The sequence below is a fragment of the Rousettus aegyptiacus genome, unplaced genomic scaffold (genome assembly GCF_014176215.1).
Source record: "Rousettus aegyptiacus isolate mRouAeg1 unplaced genomic scaffold, mRouAeg1.p scaffold_m13_p_3, whole genome shotgun sequence".
Classification (NCBI taxonomy): Eukaryota; Metazoa; Chordata; class Mammalia; order Chiroptera; family Pteropodidae; genus Rousettus; species Rousettus aegyptiacus.
Genome location: NW_023416306.1, coordinates 79,649,217 through 79,666,152, shown reverse-complemented (window position 1 = coordinate 79,666,152; position 16,936 = coordinate 79,649,217). Strand labels below are relative to the sequence as shown.

The 16,936-nt window shown below is 35.5% G+C and overlaps 2 protein-coding genes across 9 annotated transcripts in view; one reads left to right on the top strand and one right to left on the bottom strand.

Annotated features, from left to right (window-relative positions):
- The window catches only part of ECM2 (extracellular matrix protein 2), a 33,599-nt gene extending 20,056 nt beyond the window's left edge, over positions 1–13,543 (bottom strand). For 3 of the 6 annotated variants that reach the window (XM_016128832.2, XM_016128834.2, XM_016128835.2), the window contains exon 1: positions 13,244–13,542. The gene's annotated coding sequence lies outside the window, so the exon portion shown is untranslated. Of the gene's footprint in view, positions 1–13,243 lie in introns of all 6 variants that reach the window. The other 3 variants (XM_016128836.2, XM_036218311.1, XM_036218310.1) reach the window with 2 other exon arrangements.
- The window catches only part of LOC107502051 (centromere protein P), a 197,229-nt gene that overhangs the window by 144,597 nt on the left and 35,696 nt on the right, over positions 1–16,936 (top strand). The gene's annotated exons all lie outside the window — the stretch shown is intronic.

Genomic DNA, 16,936 nt, shown 5'->3' with positions numbered 1-16,936 from the left:
TATAAAAATTCAGTGGGTCAGATTTGGTGCCTGGGCCATTGTTTGCCACTGTCTCTCTGGACTGCTGTGTTGTAGGTTTTCGGAGGTTACTCAAGAGATTTCTGAGTAAGTCATTTTGTGACTGACATCATATAAAACTCATTTTCCTAGCTCTTCTGTTTTGTTTTTTATACAATTTTATACAATTTTATAATTTTATTTATTGGGTGAAGGGACATGATTACACTATATAAAAATAACAATAAACTAGCATCAGTTACAAAGAGATAAGAGAGACAAAGTAACTCTTAGCCAGTCTCAGGAACAGCACAGGGCCCTGCACATGGTAAAGCTGAAAAATGCATACTTCAGTACTCTTGACGAGAAAGACTAAGTGTGTCAGGGGCTGGTTGAAAGATCAATAGGCCATGTGCTCTGGCCTGTAGTTAGTCCTACAAAAAAAGGTTTGTACAGTATCCATTGCTTCTCTGAGCTTAGAGACAGTGTCCTCACCCTTACCCCTCCGCGGCAGCTCTTCCTTTGCTGTTCTTCCCTCAGGTACCCTCATTGTCAGTACCCTTGGAGATGGAGTGCCCTCTCCACACAGCCAGGATGTTTGGAGGATAATCCGAAACCCTAGGGACCCTGAAGACCTAGAATCATTAGTTAAAGTGGCAACCTTGCTCAGTGATAAAATTTATCCCATTCCTCACAGGCCTGTCTCGATCATCTCCGTCAACCAGTATAAAACTGTTATATTTCAAAAAACATCCCTCTGGCTGGTGATGGGTAGGCAAGAATGGTAAAGTTTTAAGGTGATGTTACATACATATATTAAAACTCTGGCCAAGATGGCTGAGTAAGTAGATGCTGTGCTCGCCTCCTCTCACTCCAAGAAACCACATCAAAATTACAACTATAGAACAGTCATCATTGAGAATAACCTGCAGTCTAGTTGAACAGAAGTCTTATAACTGAAGACATACAGAAGAAGCCACATCGAGACTGGTAGGAGGGGCGGAGATGTGGGTCAGGCTGGTCCCAACACCACATGTGGTGGTTAAAAATGGGGAGGGATACCTCCGCTGCAGAGGTCCCCTCTGAGGAGCTAGTGGTCCCAGCCACACACTGGGCTACCCAGCCCAGGGTCCCAGTGACAGAAAGAGAAGTTACCATAGCTTCTGGCGGTGAAAACCAGCACAGATTGTGACTGAGTGAGAAGGAGGGTTGCTGGAGTCCCAGGTGTTCCTCTTAAAAAGCCCTCACACAGACTCATTCACTCATTCTAAGCCTGCAGTGCTGGGGCAGCACCTCAAAAGGAATTAGGGATATACCTACAGGGAGGAATGGAATTGTCTGGCTTCAGGGCAATGGCTGGATGTACAGCTTTCTCCCAGACAGAAGCTCCAGCAGAAGCCATTGTTCCTTTGTTGAGTCCTCCCCTCACCCAGTGTGCACATGTAGGCAGTTGCCAAGTCTAATTCTCCATCAACCTGGCTAACACCATTCATCCTACCCTGATGATACTCTGAGACTCCGCCCCACCCAAATTTTGGGTCCACCCAAGCCATATCCAGTGGCTTTTCCATACAAATGGCCTATCTAGGCTCATGCTATGGACTTTAGTAAAACCTCTCAAACAATCAACATCTGGCCTTGGCATGCCCAATACCTCTTGCTAAGTAGCCCCAAGCCTGGCACTAGTGGCAGCCAGCACTGATTCTCAGCTTAGCCTCTTCAGGCACTTCCAAGGCACACACCAGTGTCAACCACCTGCAGACCATTTTGTAGCTCATACCAAGTAGTGCTGGGCAGGTCATAGACAGAAGCTGACCTTGGCCTGCAACAGAGTTTCTCCCAAGAGGCCCCAGAATCAACACATTGGGTGGCTGGCTTCAGATCATAACAGAGCACTACCCAACACCTCCACAAAAGACCCAAAAGGCAGACTGGGTAGACACCAGAGCCCTGCTAAAGTGATTCCTGCTCTGTAGGATCAGCTCCTGCAGAACAGCTCCTCTACTGCAGTCACAGCCAGTTCTTACAACCAATCAGCCTGAAGGTCATTCCTTCCCACTGACATGCAAACTGCAACAGAGGCTCATCTACAACAGGAGGGCACATAAAAACCACACAAGGGACACCGCTGGAGCACCTGGCTCAGTTGACCAAGGAGACAGTGCCCTACAGGTCACTAACTATATAAGACCACACTACCAAGATTGGAAGACATAGCAGATGTACCTAATACATAGAAACAAACATAGGGAGACCAAAAAAAAAAGTCGCAAATAAAAGAACAGAACAGAGCTCTAGAAAAAGAACTAAACAAAGTGGAGGCAAGCAATTTATCAGATGTAGAGTTTGAAACACTGGTTATAAGGATGTTCAGTGATCTCAGTGAACTTCAATACTGACATAGGAAACATAAAAATGGAGATAAAAAACATGAAAAAGAACTAAAGGAAAAAAAAATCCCCCCAAATGAGGATAGTTTTAGGGGCTTGTGAGACAACATCAAGTGTACTAACATTCTTATCATAGGGGTACCAGAAGGAGAAGAGAAAAAGCAAAGGATTGAAAACCTATTTGAAGAACTAATGATGGGAAATTTCCCTAACCTGGCTAAGGAAATAGACATACAATCCCAGGAAGCTCAGAGAGTCCCAAACAAGGTGAACTCAGAGCCTCACACCAAGACACATCATAATTAAAATGCCAAAGGTCAATGACAAAAAGTCTCTTAAAAGCAGCAGAAGAAAAGCAGTTAGTTACTGTCAGAAGGGATTGGCATGAAATATTCAAAGTGATGAAAAGCAAGGACCTACAACCAAGATTACTCTACCCAGCAAAGCTATCATTTAGAATTGAAGGACAGATAAAGAGCTTCCCAGACAAGAAAAGGCTAAGCGAGTTTATCTCTACCAAACCAGTATTACAAGAAATATTAATGGAACTTCTTTAAGAAGAAGAAAAAAATAATAAAATGGCATTAACTACACATCTATCAACAATTATTTTAATGTAAATGGATTAAACGCTTCAATCAAAAGGCATAGGGTGGCTAAATTGATAAGAAAATAAGACCTTAACATATGCTGCCTATAAGAGATTCACTTCAGAACTGAAAGTAAAGAGATAGAAAAAGATATTTCATGATAATGGAAACAAACAAAAAAATCTGGGGTAGCAATACTTATAACAGATAAGTATAAGTACTAGAGACAAAGAAGGACCCAGTAATCCCATTTCTGGGTATTTGTCTAAAGAAACCAAAACATGACTTTGAAGGGACATGTGCATCCATACGTTCATTGCAGCATTATTTACAGCAGTCAAGATATGGAGACAATCTGGGTGTCCTTCGGTTGATGAACAGATAAAGAAGAGATGGTACATATTTACAGTGGACTATTACTGAGCCGTAAAAAGAATTAAATCTTGCTGTCTGCAACAACATGGATGGAACTAGAGCATGTTTTGCTGAGTGAAGTAAGTCAGAAAGACAAATGTCATGTGATTTCATTTATGTGGAATCTAGAGTACAGTACAAATGAACAAATAAAACAAATAAGCTCATACATACAGAGAACATTTTGATGGTGTTGGATTGGGAGTGGGTGAGGGGAACAAATGAAGGGAGGAGGGTATTAAGAGTTACAAATTAGAAGTTACAAAATAGTTATGGAGAGGTACAGTATAGCATGGGGAATATAGTCAGTAGTATTGTAGCAATTATGTATGAATTTATCAGGGTGATCACTTTTTAAGTTATGTAAATGTCTCTAATCACTGTGTTATACATCTGAAACTAATATAATATTGTATTTCAACTGTAATTGGGAGAAAAATCCTTGGGGGAAAAAAAGCTCCAAATTGCAGAGAAGGGACTTTGAAAGCTCAAAAAGCCAACAGTAGCTACAGACTCTGTCAACCAGCAATCTTGTTGAGATCTTAGGAAATAGCTAAGAGACCCTCTAAACATTTGATTCAACTTTTCTGTATGAAACAAAGTGATCTGTTGACATCTAGATGCTGTTATCTTTAGGTCTGCTTCAAAACCTGTGGGTAGCCCGGGGAATCTCAAAGGCATCTGAATGGAAGACTGTATACTATGAGTAAAGCAGGCCTTCCTCATCACAGTGCCTACCACCCACATATGTAGGAAATGGGGGTGGTCAGTATCAAGTCCAGCCAAATATTGTGATTTGCTCTCAGTAGATACCTACAATGATTGTAGCAAACACAGTGTTGACAATCTGAGTCCTTTGCATAAATACAAATGTCACTCACTGACCTGTTTTTGACATTTTGCCATATGGTACCTCTTCACCTGGAGTTCAAGAATGAGAGCACTCTTTTGTTGGTTGTTTTCATTCCTGCATTGCCAACCTTCTTGCCAGAGTGGCCCCATGAAGTAGCGATTCTTGGAGAAGCTGGAATTTAGTTCATGGTCACCTCCTAGAGAACCTGCCAGTCATTGCACCAGTTTTGTGACAAAACTTAACAAATCTGACTCTGTTTCCATCCAAGATGGAGTAACACACTAGATATACCTTCCTACCTAAAACAACTTGAAATTCAGACAAAATGCATGAAATAACATTTTCAAACATTAGACACAGAATAGACCAAGATAGATTCCTGAGAGAGGGAGCAAAATCCAAGGTGAGCCCCCACTTATTGCCTTAAGGGAGTTCCTTCCCAGGCTGCAGCCCAGGGAGGGGACCCAGGCTGAGTCCTACAGGCTTCTTCAGTTGTAAAGACAGACCCGTTGGTCTGGTGATTCCAGTGAGGCACGAGTTTGCAGGACAGAGTCCAGAGAGGTGAGAGCTACCCAGATAAAGTCTTCCAGAGACCTCAAGTCTTCAGCTGAGTACTGATCAGCACATTTGTGTGCGTAAACAATTTGATACTGGAGAAAACCTGCCATAAAGGAAAAATCCCTGGGACTTAAAAAAGGCTGTGCAGAGTTTGTGTGCCCATTAGTCAGAGGGGAAAACCTGTATTTCACACAGCATCAGGCAGAGTACTCAGGACACTGGCACAGCAGAGGAAACAATTCACCTTAGACTAATGGCTTCCCTGATCCCATTTAACAAAACTGAGCAACAAGCCTTTCTGAAAGGATCAAACTGTGTACAATAACTTAACAATATCCCAGAGCACCTAACAGTGCTTGAGAATCCAGCAAAAATTTACCAGGCACACAAAGAAGCAGGAAGAGTTAACTCATAATAATGAGAAAAATCAATTTATTTAAACCAATCCAGCAATGGTACAGCTGACATAATTAAGTAGGTCACTAAGTTATTATAACCACATTCCATATGTTCAAGAGGTAGAGGAAAGATATTTAAAGAGATCCAAATTAAAAATTTTAATATATGGAAACTAGAATGTGAGAGAGAAAAACTACACTACAAGGGATGAATAACACATTAGACATCAAAGAAATTAGTGGACTTGAAAGCAGTCATAGATATTATCTAAAATGAAATCCAAACACACAAAATTAATAAAAAGCATCACTGAGCTGTAGGATAATTACAAAACAGTGGAATAACTATATGTCCAATTCCAGTCCCCAAATAATTAGGAAGGCATAAAAATATTTATATATAAAGAAAGACTGATCATTTTCCAAGTTTGATGAAAATGATATACCGACATATCCAAGCTCAATGAACCCCAAGCATAAGGAATATGAAGAAAATTATACCAAATATTTATCATATTCAAACTCCGTAAAACCAGTGATAAAATCTTAACAGAGAAAAAGACAAAGTTATGAATAAAGGCAGACTTCTCATCAGAAACAGTGCAAGCTAGCGATAGTAGATTAACATCTTTAAGGTACTGAAAGAAAAGATAATTGAATATTTAATACATTTAACTGTTCAACAGTTGCATTAATTAATACAATAAGAGTGTATTTTGGGGTGTTTATGACAGGTAGGAGTAAAATATATGAGAACAGAAGCAAAGAGGAGGAAGTAGGATCTGTAAATATGCTGTTGTAAGGTTCCTATACTATAAGGAAATGGAAAAATATCACTTGAAGGTAAACTGTAATAAGTTAAAGATGCATATTATGAGCCCTAAGAGTTACCGCTAATAAGCCAATAAAGGAAATAGAGTAGAATAATGAGAAATAATCCAAAACATATTACATGTAAATTATTAAATGTAAATTGATTAAATCCCACAATTAAAAGGCAGAGACTATCAGATTGAGTTTTTAGAAAGCAGGACCCCAGTAGATGCTACCTATAAGAAACTTACATAAAGATACAAATGGGTTAAAATTAAAAGCGTGGAAACTATATATCATGATAACACTAATCAAAGGAAGAACGGAATATGAGGATGTAAAGTACAACATATGGAATATAGTCAGCTGGATACTAAACTTACCAGTGTGATCACTTTGTAAGTTATATAAATGTCTAATCACTATGGCATATACCTGAAACCAATACAATATTGTATGTCAACTATAATTGAAAAATAAAAAATAAAGAATAGTGGAACAGCTATACTAATATAAGATGAAATAGATAAGATGAAGAAGAATCTGAGCAAGCGTAAAGAGAGCCACTGCATAATGATAAAAGGATTTTTTTCTTCATGTAGATACAACAATCTTAAACCTTTGTACACTTAACAATACAGCTTCAAAATACATGAAGAAAAAATTAATAGAACTGTAAGAAGAAATAGATAAATTTATAGTTACCATCCAAATTTTCTACTTTTCTGTCTCAAATATTGATTTTAAAAATAGTAGATTGCAAGTTAAAACAACAAGATAGCACTATACAGTTATTAGAATGGACAAAATAAAAAACACTGACAGCACCAAATGCTGGCAAGGATGTAGAGCAACAGGAATTCTCATTCATTGGTGATGGGAATGCAAAATGGTACAGCCTCTTCGGAAGATAGTTTGGCGGTGTTTTAGAAAACTAAATATGTTCTTAAACATATAACCCAGCAGTCATGTTCTTTGGTATTTACCCAAATGAGTCAAAAACTTATGTCCACACAAAACCTATACATGGATGCTTACAGCACCTTAATTCACAATTGCCAAAACTTGGAAGCAACTAATATTTTCTTCAGTATGTGACTAGATAAACTGCAGTCCATCCAGACAATGGAATATTATTCAGTGCTAAAAAGAAACAAGCTATCGATCCATATAAAGACATGGAAGAAACTTAAATGCATACTACTAAGTGAAAGAAGCCAATCTGACAATGCTGGTATTATTATATGATTACAACTATATGGCATTCTGGAAAAGAATAAAAAATCATTGGTTGCCAGGGTTTGGTGTTATGGGGGAGGGATGAATAATTGGAACACAGAAATTTTTAGGGCAGTGAAAATTTCCTGTAATACTGTCATGATGTATACATGTCATTGAACATTTATCCAAATTCATACAATATACAACACCAACTGTGAATTGTGAATTATGGATGTGGTTATAATGATGTATCAATATAGGTTCATCAGTTTTAACTTGCTGTGAACCTAAATATGATAATTGTCTTATATAAAAAATATATTGCCAACATCAGTGTTTACCCTTTAAAATCAGGAACAATGAAAAGGTGTCTGGTCTCACCACTTCTACTCAACATTTTACTGAATGTTCTAGCCAGTATAGTAATGTAAGACGAATAAGTAAAATGCATTCAGATTAGAGAGGAAGACGTAAAACTGGCTTCATTTACAAATGTGTTAGTCATCTATGTAAAAAATCCTATAGTGCCTATGAAAAAGCTTCTACAACTAATAAGAGCGTAGTGAGGTTTCAGGATTGAAGATCAAGATCAGGGGTAGAGGGTCTCAAATTGGTATGGCCACTACGAAAAGTGGTATGGAGGTTCTTCATAAAACTAAGAATTGACCTACTGTATCATCCAGCAATCCCTCTACTGGATTTTTACCCCACAAATGCTTGAAAACTCATATTCAAAAAGATATTTGCACACTGATGTTCATAGCAGCATTATTCACAGTGGCCAGGACATGGAAGCAACCGAAGTGCCCTATGATAGATGATTGGCTAAAGAAGCTGTAGTACATATATACAATGGAATATTACTCAGCCATAAGAAGAGAGGAAATACTGCCATTTGCGACAATATGGATGTACCTCGAGATAATCATGCTAAGCAAAATAACCCAGATAGAAATGTTGAAAATCACCATGATATCACTTATATGTGAGATATAAACCTAAAAGCAACAAATGAACAGGACAAGCAAACATAGACTCATGGGCATGGTCAATGGACTAGTGGTTACCAGAAGGGAGGGGGGAAATTAAAAAATTAAATGAAAAAATTTTAAAAATCAGGGATAGAAAAATTAAGGTTATTTCTATAAGCTAACAACAATCAGGAAATTGTGTTCAAAATATAACACCATTTATAATAGCATAAAATGTGAAATCCTGAAAAGATAATTTTGACAAAAGATGTACAAGATCCCTGCCCTGAAAACTATAATGCATTGCCGAAATAGAGGAATGAAGGTCTTAACTGTGTATATGGATCAGATGGCTTAGTTTTAAATTCTCAATTTTCCCTTAAATTATAGTTTTGTCACAAAGCCCATCAGAATTCTAACAGACTTTTTTTTTTTTTAATGGACAAAGTGATTCTAAAACTTGTATGGAAATGTAAAAAGCTTAGAATAGCCAAAGCAACTTTGTGAAAAGGAAGAATAAATTTGTAGGACTAACACTACCTGGATAAAGTGATTCTAAAACTTATATGGAAATGTAAAAAGCCTAGAATAGCCAAAGCAACTTTGTAAAAAGGAAGAATAAATTTGTAGGACTAACACTACCTGATTTCAATACTTATTAAAAGCTAGAGAAATAAAGATAGTGTGCCATTGTTGTTAAGATAAACAAGTAAATCAATGGAACAGACTAGAAAGTATATAAATAGACTAAAACATATACAGTTAATTGGGTTTCACCAGAGGCGTCAAAACAATTTTAATGGAGGAAAGATGATCTTTTAGATATAATTGTACTAGAACAAGTGCATAGTGACATATAAAACAAAAATACACTACAAAAATCGATCATAGATAAAGTAAGAGCAAAAAGTATAAAATTTGTAGAAGAAAATGGGAAACATATTTGGTGACTTTGGGGTTAGCAGTATACTTTCTATTAGTATATTTTTTAATGCAATCTGAGAACCTTTGTCTTTTAATTGGAACATTAAGTGTACTTATATTTAATGTAACAGTTGGTATGTTTGGGTTTAATTCTATTTTCTATTTGCTTTTTATTTATCTTGGTTATTCTGTTTTTTTCTTGCATGCTTTATTTTTAATTGCTTAGTTATTATTCCATTAGTAATAATACACTTTTTGCTGTTCTGTGTTTTGTAGAGATAACCACACACATCCTTGACCTCTCAAGTCTAATACAAATAGTAGCTTTACCTCTTCTTGGACAAGAACCAGGACAACTTTAACTTCAGTTACTTCATCTTGGTACATGTGCTGCTTTTATCATGTTTTAATTCTTTATAAATGTTAAATCCCCGAAAGGTTATTATCATTACGTTTTATACTCAAAGTTTATTTATATCAGGCTCTCTCAGCCTTAGCACTATTAACATTTGGGTTGGATAATTCTTTTTTGATGAGGAACTGGACTTTGAATACTTAATAGCATCCTCGGCCTCAAGCTAGTAGATATCTCTAGCACTCTCCCTGCAGTTATGACAACTAAAAAATACCTCCAGACATTACCAAATGTATTCTAAGAGATGGAGGGAAATCATCCTACCCAAAGTTGAGAATCACTGATTTAGATTTACCTAAACATTTATCCTTTTTGTTTTTATTTCTTCTTGCATCTCTAGTCTTTTTTTAGGATTATTTTATTTCTGACTGAAGAACACCTTTTGGTAATTCCGTTAGTGCAGGACTCCTGATGACCAATTTTCTTTTTGTGTATCTGAAAATGCTTATATGTTATATTCATTCTGAAAGGATGTATTCTGTAGATATGAAATTCTAGGTTGGCAAGTGTTTTTGTTCAGCATTTTGAAGATCTCATTACAATGTCTTCTTGAAAAAGTAACTCTTGTTTTCTGGCTACTTTTAAGATATTCTCTTTGACTTTGAATTTCAGCTGTTTTACTCTTGTACATATGATTTTCTTGTTTTTATCCTTTTTGGAATTCATAGTATGTCTTGAATCTATAGCCTGATATTCATCATATCTGGAAACTTCTAAGCCCTTATCTCATCTAATAGTACTTTCTTGCTTCTCTCTCCTCTTTCTTTTTAGAACTATAATTAGATGTGTGCTAGCCTTATTTTGTCTTGTTTTGTTGTTTTTTTGTTTAAATTTTTTTTTCAGTTCCACTGGATAATATTATATTGGTTTCAGTTGTACAGCATAGTGGTTAGACATTTACATAACTTATGAAGTGATCCCCCTGATAAATCTAGTACCCACCTGACATTGTACATAATTATTATTTATTATTGACTAGACTCCCTATGATGTACTTTACATCCTCATGACTATTTTGTAACTGCCAATTTGTACTTCTTAATCCCTTCACCTTTTTAACCCAGTCACCCAACTCCCCTCTTGTCTGGCAACCATCAGTTTGTTCTCTGTATCTATGAATTTGTTTCTGTTTTGTTTGTTCATTCATTCTTATGTCTTTAAGTCTCTTTCCCTCTCTTGTATTTTTCATCCTTCTCAGCTACCTCTTCTGATCTGCAGATATCTCCAGAAGAAAAGCTCTTCTAAACCTCTTTGGATTTCAGTGCTACCCCATATATTGGCCTTGTTATTTCCCCACCTTGTCTGGTTATTGTCAGCAGGTCGATTGGTCTGAATTGCCTAGACTGACATTTTTATTATTTATTATTTGTTTGTTTGTTTGTTTAATTTTTAATTTATTTTCATTATGGTGACATTGGTTAACAAAATCCGATTAAGTCAACATTAAGGAATATATATATTGCATTGTGTGTTCACTGCCCCTTTGCCCCATCTACCTCCTCCCTCCCCACTACCCTCTGGTAACTACTAGTCTATTATCCATGTCCATGAGTCTCTGTTTTAGACTGCCGTTTTTAGAAGCAGAATTTCTCTCAGATTCATTTTATTTCCTGCTGAAATATATCTTCTTTTCCAAAGAGAATGTTGTGAGTTGTAAACATTTTAAATTCTATGATAGAAAATTTCTTTCTGTTAAGTTAGAAATAGAATTATTTCAAAATTATTTTCCTTTGTGCTTTACACATATTGTTCCATTAGTTTCTTATATCTAGTGTTACGATGAGAAGTTTAACTTGAATCTGATTTTCATCCCTTCCTAAGAAATCTTGTTTTCCTTCTTTCTGTAGAGCTTTTTTTTTTTTTTTTTTCATATTTTCAATTCATCTTTAACATTCAGAAGTTTTACTACAATGTATGGGTTTTTTTAAAAAATTTGTTTGTCTTGGGATCTTTTAATCTAGTGACTTTCTTTCCCCCCACACAAGCTCTCTTTTACTAAGGCTATGTTTTTCCTCTTTTGATTCAGTCCATCTTCTCCCATCTTCGAAGGACCCCTCACAATTTCTGTCTCAGCAGGAGTTCCCTTTCTTATTTTCTAGTGAACTATATATTCATATGTGTATTTGTTTGTAATATATCTTGTATTATTTCTAGGTGTCTAGTGAGAGGAGAAGAGGGTGTGATAGCTGAATCTTGGTAGTTCCTTTTATAACTTCATCTACCAGAACCGTCTTCCTCTAGTCAAGTTGCACTTGGATCATATTCTGACTTGCCACCACTTTACTTTAGCTCAACAGTCTCTAAGGTATCTTTATGTCAGCTAGCCTCAGCGTGCAAACTTTGCTTGATATATATGTCCATTAATTACTGCAGTCATTTCAAAACCTTTGCGATAGGTCATTGAAATGAAACTATATTAGAATAACTTTTTGTAATCTACTTTTGGAAAAACATGCAAAACATAAGGAAGGAGTATACCCCTTAGCTGATGGGCAGCTAAAATTGTAAAAGTCAATTCAGAGAGCAAGCTAAAGTCGGGACTGTTAGTAGAATTTGCTGAGTGTCAGGGGAGTAGGCTCTGATGGAGGGCATAAATGCTAAGTTTTGCAGAAAAACATACACATGGAAATGTTCTTGCTTTGACAAGACTCTCCATCCTGTGGTGGGTAAGGGTTATGAGGAGCTGGGCCCTGAACATAAGGGGTCTAGAGATAAACTCCCATTGGAGTCTCAGGTATCCTGTTGTCCCTAAGCCTCCTGTGAGCACTCACTTAGCAGAGCACCTGAGCTGACCTCCTTCCCAGTTTTCCTATCCTGGAAACTGTCTCCCTTAGTCTTTCTCTCCACCACTGCCAACACATACGCACACTGGCTTACTTTTACTTATCCAGAAATCTAAATAGATATGTACAGAAATAAATTTGCAAAACTATCTCAATTTTAACAAAATCGGAATCTGAAGTTTCATTGAAATGTTTAAATAATTTTTATGAAATGGCCTCTCAATGCCAATTTTATAATTGATGGCTAGGCTTTGGTGATTTTCAGGGATTGATAGAATTTCTCATTACATTTAATATTTAATAAGCAACTTTGCAATTGGGTGACTATGCTTCCAAAGGTCACATTTTATGACACCTAATTACAATAGGTATTATTTTGATCAAGTAAATTCTTTCTAGCACTTACTGTGTTTATCACAACATTAAATATCATCTATAAACCTTGATTAACTTACTGTTTTTCTCTAAAGTTTTTCATCACTTGTCTTAAGTAAGCTTTTAAAATAGTGAATTTCAAATTTTAAACTTCTACACAAAGACATGAGATGTCTGTTATCTCTTTTAACTTCACTCAACAGGCTTAAAATGAAAAAGTGTTAATTAATCTTTTATATTCTTTTAGAACTTAAAAATAGAGAAAGAATGAAAAATTCAAGCCAACTTATACTTCTACTGAGCGTGTAATTCTATTTAAACATATAAAAATATCTAATCCTAATTCCATAAAGTTTGAAATATTTGGGAAGTATTCATCCTGAAAAAAAAGTAAACAAAATAATGCACATTTAAAACCTTAAAAATCTATTAGTAAGAGCTAATTTCCTCAAGTGTTAAACATATTTACAACACAACACACCCAAATATTAAAACATTTCCACATGCTATAGTAGAAATTTAAAATTTAAAACTTTTTTACCTGGAAATCTAAACTAAGTAGGCTTTGCTTGGTGTCATTTAAGTCTCCAGCTGAAAATGAAACAAAACTCAGCTTTCTTTAAAACAAAGAACAGAAGAGAATGGTGAAAAATGATAACTGACTTCTTAGTAAAATCTAAAATAACTGCTTCTCTTGGGGATAAATGCCTTTCAGTTCTTTGTGCAGAAAATCAGCCAAGGGAGTAAACAGGGAAAATGGTTACCAAGGGAAATATTTTTTCTAAATCACAGGAAAAATGGAAAGCAGCAGCAGGCAGAAAAAAACATTAGTCTGTAGGCTGAGAAGGCAGAAGCACAAAAATGGAGCTTGATTAAGAAATCTGTGATTTTCATAGACTATTTGCATAAAAAATTCTTGATGCTTATACTAGCCTGCGTAATACCATTTGATTTTTTATCAGATTACAGAGATGCCATTGTTGCCAAGTTAGAACTGCATTCCTGGGATGCCTTTAGTTGGGATAATGCATCTCTCTCATCATCTCTCTGTCTGCCCACCCCCATCTCACATGCAGTTTTGTTAACAAAATAAAAAGCTGTTACATATTAATGTCATTGAAATTATGTAACTTCCAAACTTGTAGCAATAACAAGAAAGTGATCAAGAGAGCTGTAATGTTTCTGATTATGGTTACTCTGTTAAACTGCTTATGTACTTTGGCCTCAGTGTCTTTTATCTGCAAGTGAGGAGGTCAGAGACAGGTCAGGGTTTCAGGCCCATAGCACTGCTTGCAGGTGACCTTGAGTGAGTTACTACTGTTTCTGACTAAAGTTTATTCTTTTGTACAATGGAGATGGTAATAGTTACCTTATTTTCGTGCATATAAAATGAATAACATATAAAGTGCCAGTCATAGAGTAGGTAATTACATAATACCTATTTTTTAAATTCTTATTATTCTAGTGCACGTTTTGGTAGCATATATATTAAATTCTTAATTCTTCTACCTCAGGGGCCCAAAATATTTGGCAGAGAAGAGCTACACATTTTTTCCCTAAATCTTAAAATGACCTGGATTGATCAAATCAAGATGATAGACTAAGTTCATGGGCCACCCAAATTTCTAAAAAATAATTAAAAACTATGGAGAGAGATTGAAGTATACAGGCATACAGAATTGTCCACAATATACCAAGAAGAAATAAGAAATTTCAAAACAGTATATGTGCTGTTATCTTCTTTTAATATATACTATTTAGCATCTTACTAGAGAACATTGGAAGGAATAAAAAACAAACTGTTAATAGTGATTACCTTGCTGATGGAATTATGGGGAAATTTTACTGTGTAATTCTCTATTTTTATGTTTCAAGGTTTTTAATACCCACATCAGAAAACCGATAACTTTTTAAAGGGAATTTAAGCAATTATTAAAAGAAATAACAAGTAGCAGTATAGAGGAGTAGCATTAATTACCATGCCAAGATTGACAAAGTGACAGAGAACTAGATTGCACAGTTTCTGAGGTCTCTGCCCTAAAATTTTGTGATTTAATGTATTGTTATATGAATCCTTCTGCACAAACTATTTTAACCACAGTAGTACATGGAAAATGCTGGTATTAGAGTTCTCTACCCCTTTATTATTATAGCGATCTTTTTTATTACTATTATTATTAATCTGTAATCAGAGTAGTATACAATTAACAGAAAACAATTATTTTGAACAAGCTGAATCAAAGACAATAGAACATGGAAAAAATACGACCTCTATCTATAATTTGTTCTATGTACCGATAAAACCTGCTTTAAATTTCTGTACTAATTTATACCCCCATACTCTAGGTTAGTGGATATTTAAAATATCATTAAGGACAAGGCTAGCTATCTAAAAACATACTAGATACGGTGTAAATTTTACAAAAATGAAAAGAACTGTACAGTACCCAGCATAACAATGTCTCAAAATTTGGCTCTAACAATTGCTCTGCAAAGTTTATTGTTATTCACCAAACAGGATGTGAGGCGGTCCCTCAATGCCCAGGCCACAAGGGCAGCTAATGTGGGATTCCAGCTCCAGAACGTGTTTGAGTAAGGTCACCTTTTCAGTATCTTCACCTCCGTGGTATAGAGCAACAGAGAGTTAGTTTTTCTTTTAAGGGTGTAGTTGCTTTCCATATGACAGTTTGGTAGATAACACCCAGATAAAGCTAAATTTTGGAAATTTTAAGTGGGGCCCCTCTCAGAATTGGGAGTCCTACCTTGCCTCTGGCCAGTTCTGTTTCATTGCCATAGTCAGACGTTTTTTTAGCTAATTCACACTGAAGTATGACAGTTGCTTCATTTGCTTTTTTTGAATTCATCCTCTCAAAGCAATATTAACATTTAAGTGGAGTACTGATGTATAAATATGCTGTGACATATTCAACCATTCCCTTATCATTGTACATTTGAGTTGTTTCCCCTTTTAGAGTATTGATGTGTGTTTCTGGGTTGCTTTCAAAAAGATTCTAGGGATGTATACTCCCACCAGAAACATATAAAATATCCTTCTCATACCACTTTATTTTTTAAATTATTTCATATTTTTGAATAGGAAATATATGTAGGTGGCATATATTTTTAAAGTGCACCATTAAGATTTTTGGTTTTCTATAACTAATACTGATAGATTGGGTGTTTCTACCAACCTGCCCATCGAAGACAACTAAAAAAGCTGAATCACTATAAACATCTTAAGATCATCAGTGTTGTCTCACTGGGCCCAGATCTGAGAAGCCTGTGATCAGCTTTTTGCCCTGAAGGTGTTTGCCAAAAATATTAAAGAGCAAAATTATCAATAAAAACAATTATACAGCAGACAAGATCAACTATGATAAAAGTTGTGGGATTTTTTAAAAAATAAATTAAAAATAGTAAAATTGGAAGCATCAACAGGAAAAGAAGAGAGAAAGCACAGGTTACCAGGATGAGGACTTGAATAATTGCTCATTACACATTCTGAAAACATTTAAAAGAAAAGAGGATTATGAACAACTTTATGACATAATTTAGATGATAGAGACAATTTCTAGAAAAATATAACTATATAACTATCAGAAGAAGAAGAAAATCTGAATTACCTATAACTGTTAAATCAAATTCATAATTTCAAACCCTCTCATAAAGAATACCATAGGCCTGTATTATTTATTAACAAATTCTATCAAATAATTTGTTAAGGCCAGCATAACTTTTGTAACCTGTCAAGGACTTATAAGAACAGAAAATTATAGATCAGCCTAACTAATGAGTATTGATTCAAAAGAAACTAAAATATTAGCAAATCTAACAAACCACATATAAATAGGATAAAGCGTCATGACTACATTGCGTTTATTTAAGAAACCTGGTTGGTTTAAGGATAAAATTCAAACATTATATGATTATCTTAATGTTTAAAGAAAAAGAAGGGAAGAGGGGGAATAAAGGAAAGTGAAAAGGCAGGCAGGCTTTTATCATACTAGAAATAGATGCAAACTCCTTAGTCTGACAGAGTATCTACAGAAAACGACATTCTTCCACTCACTCTAGGTTATGTAATCAATTGAAGTGGAAATGTATATCCACATGACAACTTATATACAAATTTTAAATTTCACAGCTGCACTATTCATAACAGCCAAGATGTAGAAATAGCCCAAATGTCCATCAACTAATGAATGGGTAAATAAAATGTGGAGTATTATTTTGC